We start from the raw sequence: 7028 nt of genomic DNA on the forward strand, positions 1-7028 counted from the left end.
CCCCGCCCCTCCGCTTCCCACCGAACGCCAGAGCGCCGTCCCGCCCCCTCCGGGAGCCACGCGACTCTTGGATTGGTTGCAGCTGGGGGTTGTCCGCGTGGGATCTCCCTTGCGCCCCTCCCCCTCGGTCTCAGTGCTCTTTGGGGGGGGGCTCGCGCGGGGGAGGGGTACCGGTGCACTGGGGGGAGGTATGCATCGCATCAGGGGTTGTATGGGGGCACCAGTGCGCTGGGGAGAGGTATGCAGTGTATGTGGGGGCACCAGTGCACTGGGGAGAGGCATGCAGTGCATCGGGGGTTGTATAGGGGCACCAGTGAACTGGGGGGAGGTATGCAGTGTACTGGGGGCACCAGTGCACTGGGGAGAGGTATGCATCGCATCAGGGGTTGTATGGGGGCACCAGTGTGCTGGGGAGAAGTTTGCAGTGTATTGGGAGCACCAGTGTGCTGGGGAGAGGTATGCAGTGTATTGGGAGCACCAGTGTGCTGGGGAGAGGTATGCAGTGTATTGGGGGGTACCAGTGCACTGAGGGGAGGCATGCAGTGCATTGGTTGTATGGGGGCACCAGTGCACTGGGGAGAGGTATGCAGTGTATTGGGGGCACCAGTGAATTGGGGGGATGTTGGCAGTGTAGGGGGGGTTGTAGGGAAAGGGGGCATCTGTACTGGGGGGGGGGGGACACTGCACGGGGGCTGTATGGGGGGGCAGTGTATGAGGGGGGCACCAGTGTACTGCAGGGGGTAGGCAGTGCAGTTTCCAGATTAGGAGTGGAGCTAGGGCTGCAGTCTGCCAGGAGGGCAGTTGCCAGAGGTGTGGCTGTGCCTGCTTGTTAGCTGCCGGGGCTAGAAAGAGGGATGAGCAGTTGGCATTGGCAGTCACTGGGGCAGGGAAGGGGTGAGCAACTTTAGGTGGGAGGACACTGATGCAAGGCATCTGGAAGGGAGGCTGGTAGGAGGTGCAGAGGCAGGCGCCACCCACACCCTCCACTGCCAGGCGAGGCATGTGCTCTTGGGAGAGGGGGTGGAGGTAAAAATGGGACTTTATTGGGAAGCTGCAAAAAGCAGTGGGGCAGTGGTAAGCAAGGAGGTGCAGTGGGAGACGCAGGATGAATGTGTCTGGCTTACGTTAGGCAGCTGCAGTCCCAAATTTCATTTATCTAAATTATACTGTGGGCTAAAGGGTCCTCTTGCTTTGGACTAACTAGTTGTTAGGAGCCTGCTCCTTTGCTTCGCTGTCAGTGTCACCTCAGGACAGCGTGCCTGGTTTATATAAAACTTGCTCAATGCGTCTCAAAGGTATTCTAAGGTCACTCCCCCTCCCCCGCCCCTTGTAATGCCTCAAAAGCCCTGCTGCTGCACTGGATTACTCTGAAGAGCTAAAGCTTGCAGACAGCAACAGCGGGACTGGTGGGCTAACATATCATAATCAACTCTATATATAGCTAGGGAGATTTAAAAAAAAAAAAAGCCCTGCTTTTTTGCTGATACTAAGGCATGCTGCAAAAGAGAGGATTGGCTCACTGTTAGAATCTGAAATGTTTGATTGAGTTAAAATAGTTCGCAGGACTGAAGCAAACACACTGTTTAGTAAATACAGAACATTTACTGTAGCTTATTGGATGGATGTTTTAATCTTTGGAGAGAGAGAGGTCATTGGCCGTGTTAGTCTGCAGTTTGGCAGAAAGCAGGGTAGAGTTGCATCTTAATGCCAAACTAAATAATAATGCAGTACATCTATGATTCAATGGTTTTCAACCTTTTTTTTTTCATTTGCAGACCCCTACAAAATTTCAAATGGAGGTGCAGACCCTTTTGTATTGTAAGTGTGGGTATTCACAAACTTGTGATTGATTGTAGTCATCTTTTGCAGACCCCTCAGACATAGTCTACAGACCCCCCAGGGGGTCCATGGACCACAGGTTGAAAACCACTGAGTTGGGTTATGGGGTGCAACTCTACCTTGCCTTTTTTGCTATTCATCCTACCTCCCTTTTCCTGTTCATCTCTTCAGTCTCATCTGTTCTACAATTGAATTTTACTAGAATGTTTTCTGTCTTTGTTTATATAAAAACAGCCGATTAACAATAACAGCAAGAGTGGTCCCTGATGTCTAAAACCTAAGACACCAAATTTTTAAAGTGAATGTTCAGGAATCCTGAGTCCTTGGAGGGCCGTGGGCAGCTTTTCTAGTTTTGTACTTAAACCACTAGACAGTTTTACTCTCGGTACAATTGTATAAAGGGATCTAACTAAATAATATGTCATTGTAATAGCATGTGCATTTATAACATCTTTGATGCTCTCACCACACTGCCCAAATATTAATTTAGTGTCATATTTTTGCTCTGAGGTAATATTATCCCTAACTTAGGGATTTCAGTACAAAGAGGTGATGGGTGACTTTGAGCAAAGTCGTGCATCAAGGCTGTGGGAGATCCAGGAATAGAACGTAGATCTCCTGACTCCTAGTCTTATGCCTGAACCACAAGACCATCCTTCCTCTCCTGAAGAGATAGAGAACATTATGCTCACGTACTCTAGAAATAGGGCACACGCCACTTACAATATTAAATGAAGGAAATCAAGTTACTTTTTAACATCCTAACTTCAATTTTTTTCAGATTAGTTGCTACTTATATTAGAGTTTTCCTAACGTGTCTTTAAAGATTTCAAAACTTCTTAAATGAAGTTTCCGTTTTCAATTTTGTGCGGTATAAAGCTTGCTTACGTTTTGGAAAGTGACTACCGTTGTATTTCTTTCAGACAAGCTTTGTGTAATCAGAATAACGTTTTGAAGTGTCATTTTAAAGATCATACAGTATTGAAATATACCAAGGAGAGGAGACCTGCATTTCATCCTAAATTGGAAATCTAGGCAGTTACTGGCTGATTGAATAGAATTTACTTTTTGTAAAAGGCAGAACCAGAACTTTGTTTGAATGTTTCTTCACAATGATTAAAGTAGATGCACAAGTTCTGATTTTTATCTTTTTAATAAAAGTGTGCATTCACAAATACAGGTGCTGCTGCCTCTTTCCTTGAAAGGCTCTGTTGATAACTGAGGAATTAGGTCTTCGCAGGTAATAAGCTGGTAGTAGCAACTCAGCATTTGATTCTTCTATTTTTTAACATTTGTTTAGCACAGATACCTAGGAGGTATTTGAGAGCAAATACCTTATTATTTTATATTTTTTCTTTCTGGAGAAAAAGGCTGCACACTCCTCTGCTTCAGAAAGTGGAGCCACTCTACCCTGCCATTCATTGACTATTGGGTTTCTACAACTGGATTGTTGAGAGACAGCTAGGACCCACTGTAGAATATGCAAAACTTGGTGATGGATTTGGTGGCCTGCCTCTTCAGTTAAGGGCTTTAAATCCATGTCTCTTCATCTTCTGAGGAGCACTCCAGGAAGGCAAGGGGGTACAGCGGAAATTAGAAAGAAAGCTACAAAAGGAGAATACCTTCTTTAAGCTGTTTGGACTACTTGTGTACCTAAACATCCTGGGTACCCTAGCTCATAAAAAGACAAAGAGCCAAATATCTGTGATAAGCAATCAAAATCTTAATTGTTCTTTGTGGAAAGGATAAATTCTTCATCACAGGCAGGAGCCCAAAACGGGAAAGTGCAAAATGAGGTAATTGCTCCATGCCATTGTGAGAGATGGTACTTTTAGTCTTAGTCAAACTCCCCTCTACTTTCTGAAGAATGTGACCAAGTCAAAATGGGGATTTTTCCATGGAAACCAAAGAGCTTAAGGTGGCAAGAAGCATGGTTTCATTGTGTTGTAAAGCAACTCAAATCTAGCCTGATTACCTGTTTTGCAGCAGCTTTGGCTACTTCCTCTGTAGTGAAATAAGGTGATTCCCATATTAGACAGTTTTCTCCTCCAGGGTCCAGTTGAAATCAGGGAATTCTTCACTGAAAAGGGAGCTCAGTGGCACTTCTCCAGCCCTTAAGAGTTTTTGCAAATCAGTTCACATGGGCAGCCCTGGCATAGATGGAATCTGTTTCAGAGGCCCTTTGTTAAAGAACACTGTTCATAGCTGACAACTATGGGTGTGTTTCATTTTATTTTTCAGCTTGGATTACAAATTCTGATGTGACTTCAAACTTGGAAGGCAGACATATGGGTGAAATATTTACTGATGGCCCCAGAGTTCTGGGGCAAGATTTTCAGTAAGCTAATGGATAACATCATGATGCAATTGCGGGAGAAGAACAAAGAGACTTTCCAGCCTGTAAGGAAATGCAGAGGGATGTACTACAAACCAAAGCAATTGTTTTATGGTTTTCCCACCAACAGATGAAACAGGAAATCAATGACCAGTACAGGAGAGGCAGAATGAACATGGGGTGAATTTGTGAGCCATAATTCACTAACCTACACACAAAAGACATCATGCCAAACTACCCCAGCCATAAAAGAAACCTTGTCTTCGGGGCAAGCTGCTATTATTCATGAACAGATGGCTGCTTTCCAGTTCGTAAAAATACTTCTGGATACCTCTCCCCAAATGTAGTGCATTTATTCCAAATTATGTCTGCTCAGCAATAGGCAAGATTGAGTTTTGCACAAGTAAGTGTTTTTATTATACCTAAAATGATGACTGCTTTAAAACTTGATATTTGAAGCTCCTGCAGCTCTAGAAACAAGAGTTTGTATGCAGTTGGGAAGAGCAGTTTTCTGCTCCCCGTCGGAATACAGCAGTCAACTCTAAGCCTGGGAGAGCCCGAGATACTAAATCTGAAAAGTGATTTTTTTTTTTTAATATGTAGCAAAGCTATTCAAGAGGTTTTAATAGCTTCCTATGAGTTCTATATAACTGCATTCATGATAACTAAGGCAATTGGATTTGCAGGTAGAGTGATTAAATATACAGTCTCAGTTTTTTTAAACTCTGAAACATTACTACAGTAGATTTTCTGCTACACATATACACACAACATAACATGCATTTTGCCAGCACTTGCTTGAGGTAATCAGCGTAACCCTCATGATGAGCAAAATTGCTATCTCAGATTCTGCTGATGAAATCTTAACACTACCCCTTCCACACATAATACATTTTTGTGTTAAGTTTGAGAGGGGAGAATTTTACTGTAAAATTACAAAAGAAGCAGTCTCTTCTTCGGATCAGCAGTGGTGCCAGTGACTTCTTAATGGTCAATTTCTTGATTTGCTCTTAGCCCTCACTTGAGTTTGTCACCTACACTCTGGGTGTAACCTGACTGCATGTTTGGTCTTTGTCCCCCTGATTTGAAGAAGAATAGATACAATAGGGTTTGTGCTGACAAGTATAAGGTTGAACTGCTTTTGTAAAGTGGCAACTAACTGTTCAGACTTCTTCACAGAAAGATCCTTGATGGTACAGGACTGTGTTTGGGTTTTATTTGTACGTGAATTTGCACCAGATTAATTAAATTGCGTTAAATTCACACCATGTTTTATTTTGGTGGAAATGGCTGGGTAGATACCCTTTGCAACATAAGTGTTTTAATTTAATTTAACAAACTGGTTTAAAAAAAGGTACTTCTGAAATAGGCCACCTTTGTTCCAAAACAAGAGTTGCCACACAGACTTGTACTGAAATACCAAAATGTGTGAACTAAACCTGTTTAGTTATTATAGCTCAAATTTGTATATTTATCTATGCTGTTTCTGGATTCCTGTGATCAGAGACCTGACAAAGAATGTTTTACATTTGACAGCTTGTCTAACTTTATCCCAATTACATAGTTGGTCCAATAAAAGCCATCACCCTTAGAAATCCTTGCCTCTTGCACATATTTATCAAACCATTCAGGGGTTAATATCCCATAAATCTGTTCGGCTGCAAATGCAGGTCAAGTGAATAACTTAATTTCATACTTATAGTGTTGGTAATTTGGGGAAATATGTTTTACGCCTTCTTGTAACTGGACTTAAAGGTAGTGTTGTAAACTGATATTGCAGAACAAGATGAAAACAAGACCAATTGGTGTCCTAATATAGTGCTGTATGAAGTAGGACAAAAGCTGATAAGCTACCAACTCAAGAGATGCAAGCTTTTCTGCAGAACTCATCACTACAGTATTTCCAGGCTTCCCAAGCACTACTGTATAGCATCCCCTGTGAGATGAAGGAGTATCCTTTACAGTTTACAGGTACATTACTGAGGGACTGAGAGGTTAAAATCAGAGGGGGCTGCTAATTTTGAAGGCCAATCTGGGATGTCTAAAACCTGCTTTTTCCCCAATATTTAGCATAAAACACAATTTTCAAAGCACAGCTTACGTTGACTTTTGGTAGCAAAGTGCTTCTAATATAGATGCAACTTATATGAGCAAAACAGTACTATGTTGGCATGAGTCATTACCCTCTCCCACAGTATAATAAGCTGTACAAGCAAAATCACCTACACTAGGGGTTAGTAGCTGTCTTAATTATGACACAGTACTATTTCTTCCTGCCCAATCTGCTTCAAGCAGCTTCCAACTTCTGAAATGCACAGGGTCCTACAGATAACAGGATGTTAGTCTGAAATCAGTCAGAAGGCAGGGTAGATATGCACCTTTATAGACTAACTAAATAAGACATAAGTAAGACATAAATAAGACTAAATAAGACATATAGCCCATAAGCTTTTGTGGGCTAAAGATCACAAAAGCTCACAAAAGTGACTGAAGCTCACTTCATCAGATGCTGTGAAAGGACATGCAAAAAGTAGAGTATAAGGAGAGAGAAATTAGGATACAAAAGACAAGGGGGAGGGAGAGCAGGTAGTGCTAGGATAACCCAGCCCTTGAATGTACAACCCAAGGGCAGGTCCATTATGGGTCCTGAATGAGGCAGGGAGATCATGGAAAAAAGGAATATGCCATCTTGTATTATAAAAGGGTTTTTAATTACATACATAGGGTTGAATTAAGGATGCACAGGTGACTCTGGCATGTTTCTTTTTTCAGTGCTTAACTTACACAACCTTGAATTTTTTTAAGTAGTGTTCTGCTTAGATTCATAGATTCATAGATTAAGGGTCGGAAGGGA

At 42.6% G+C, this 7028-nt stretch overlaps 1 long non-coding RNA gene across 1 annotated transcript; it reads left to right on the forward strand.

Moving 5' to 3' along the window:
• The first annotated feature begins 879 nt into the window (after positions 1 to 879).
• LOC109301805 lies at positions 880 to 5519 on the forward strand. The gene is made up of 2 exons (XR_002098632.1): positions 880 to 1818; positions 3204 to 5519. It is a non-coding gene; the product is annotated as an uncharacterized LOC109301805 (long non-coding RNA).
• Positions 5520 to 7028: the final 1509 nt, after the last annotated feature.

Source organism: Gavialis gangeticus, unplaced genomic scaffold (genome assembly GCF_001723915.1).
Source record: "Gavialis gangeticus isolate Ggan-Ray unplaced genomic scaffold, GavGan_comp1, whole genome shotgun sequence".
NCBI classification, from domain to species: Eukaryota; Metazoa; Chordata; order Crocodylia; family Gavialidae; genus Gavialis; species Gavialis gangeticus.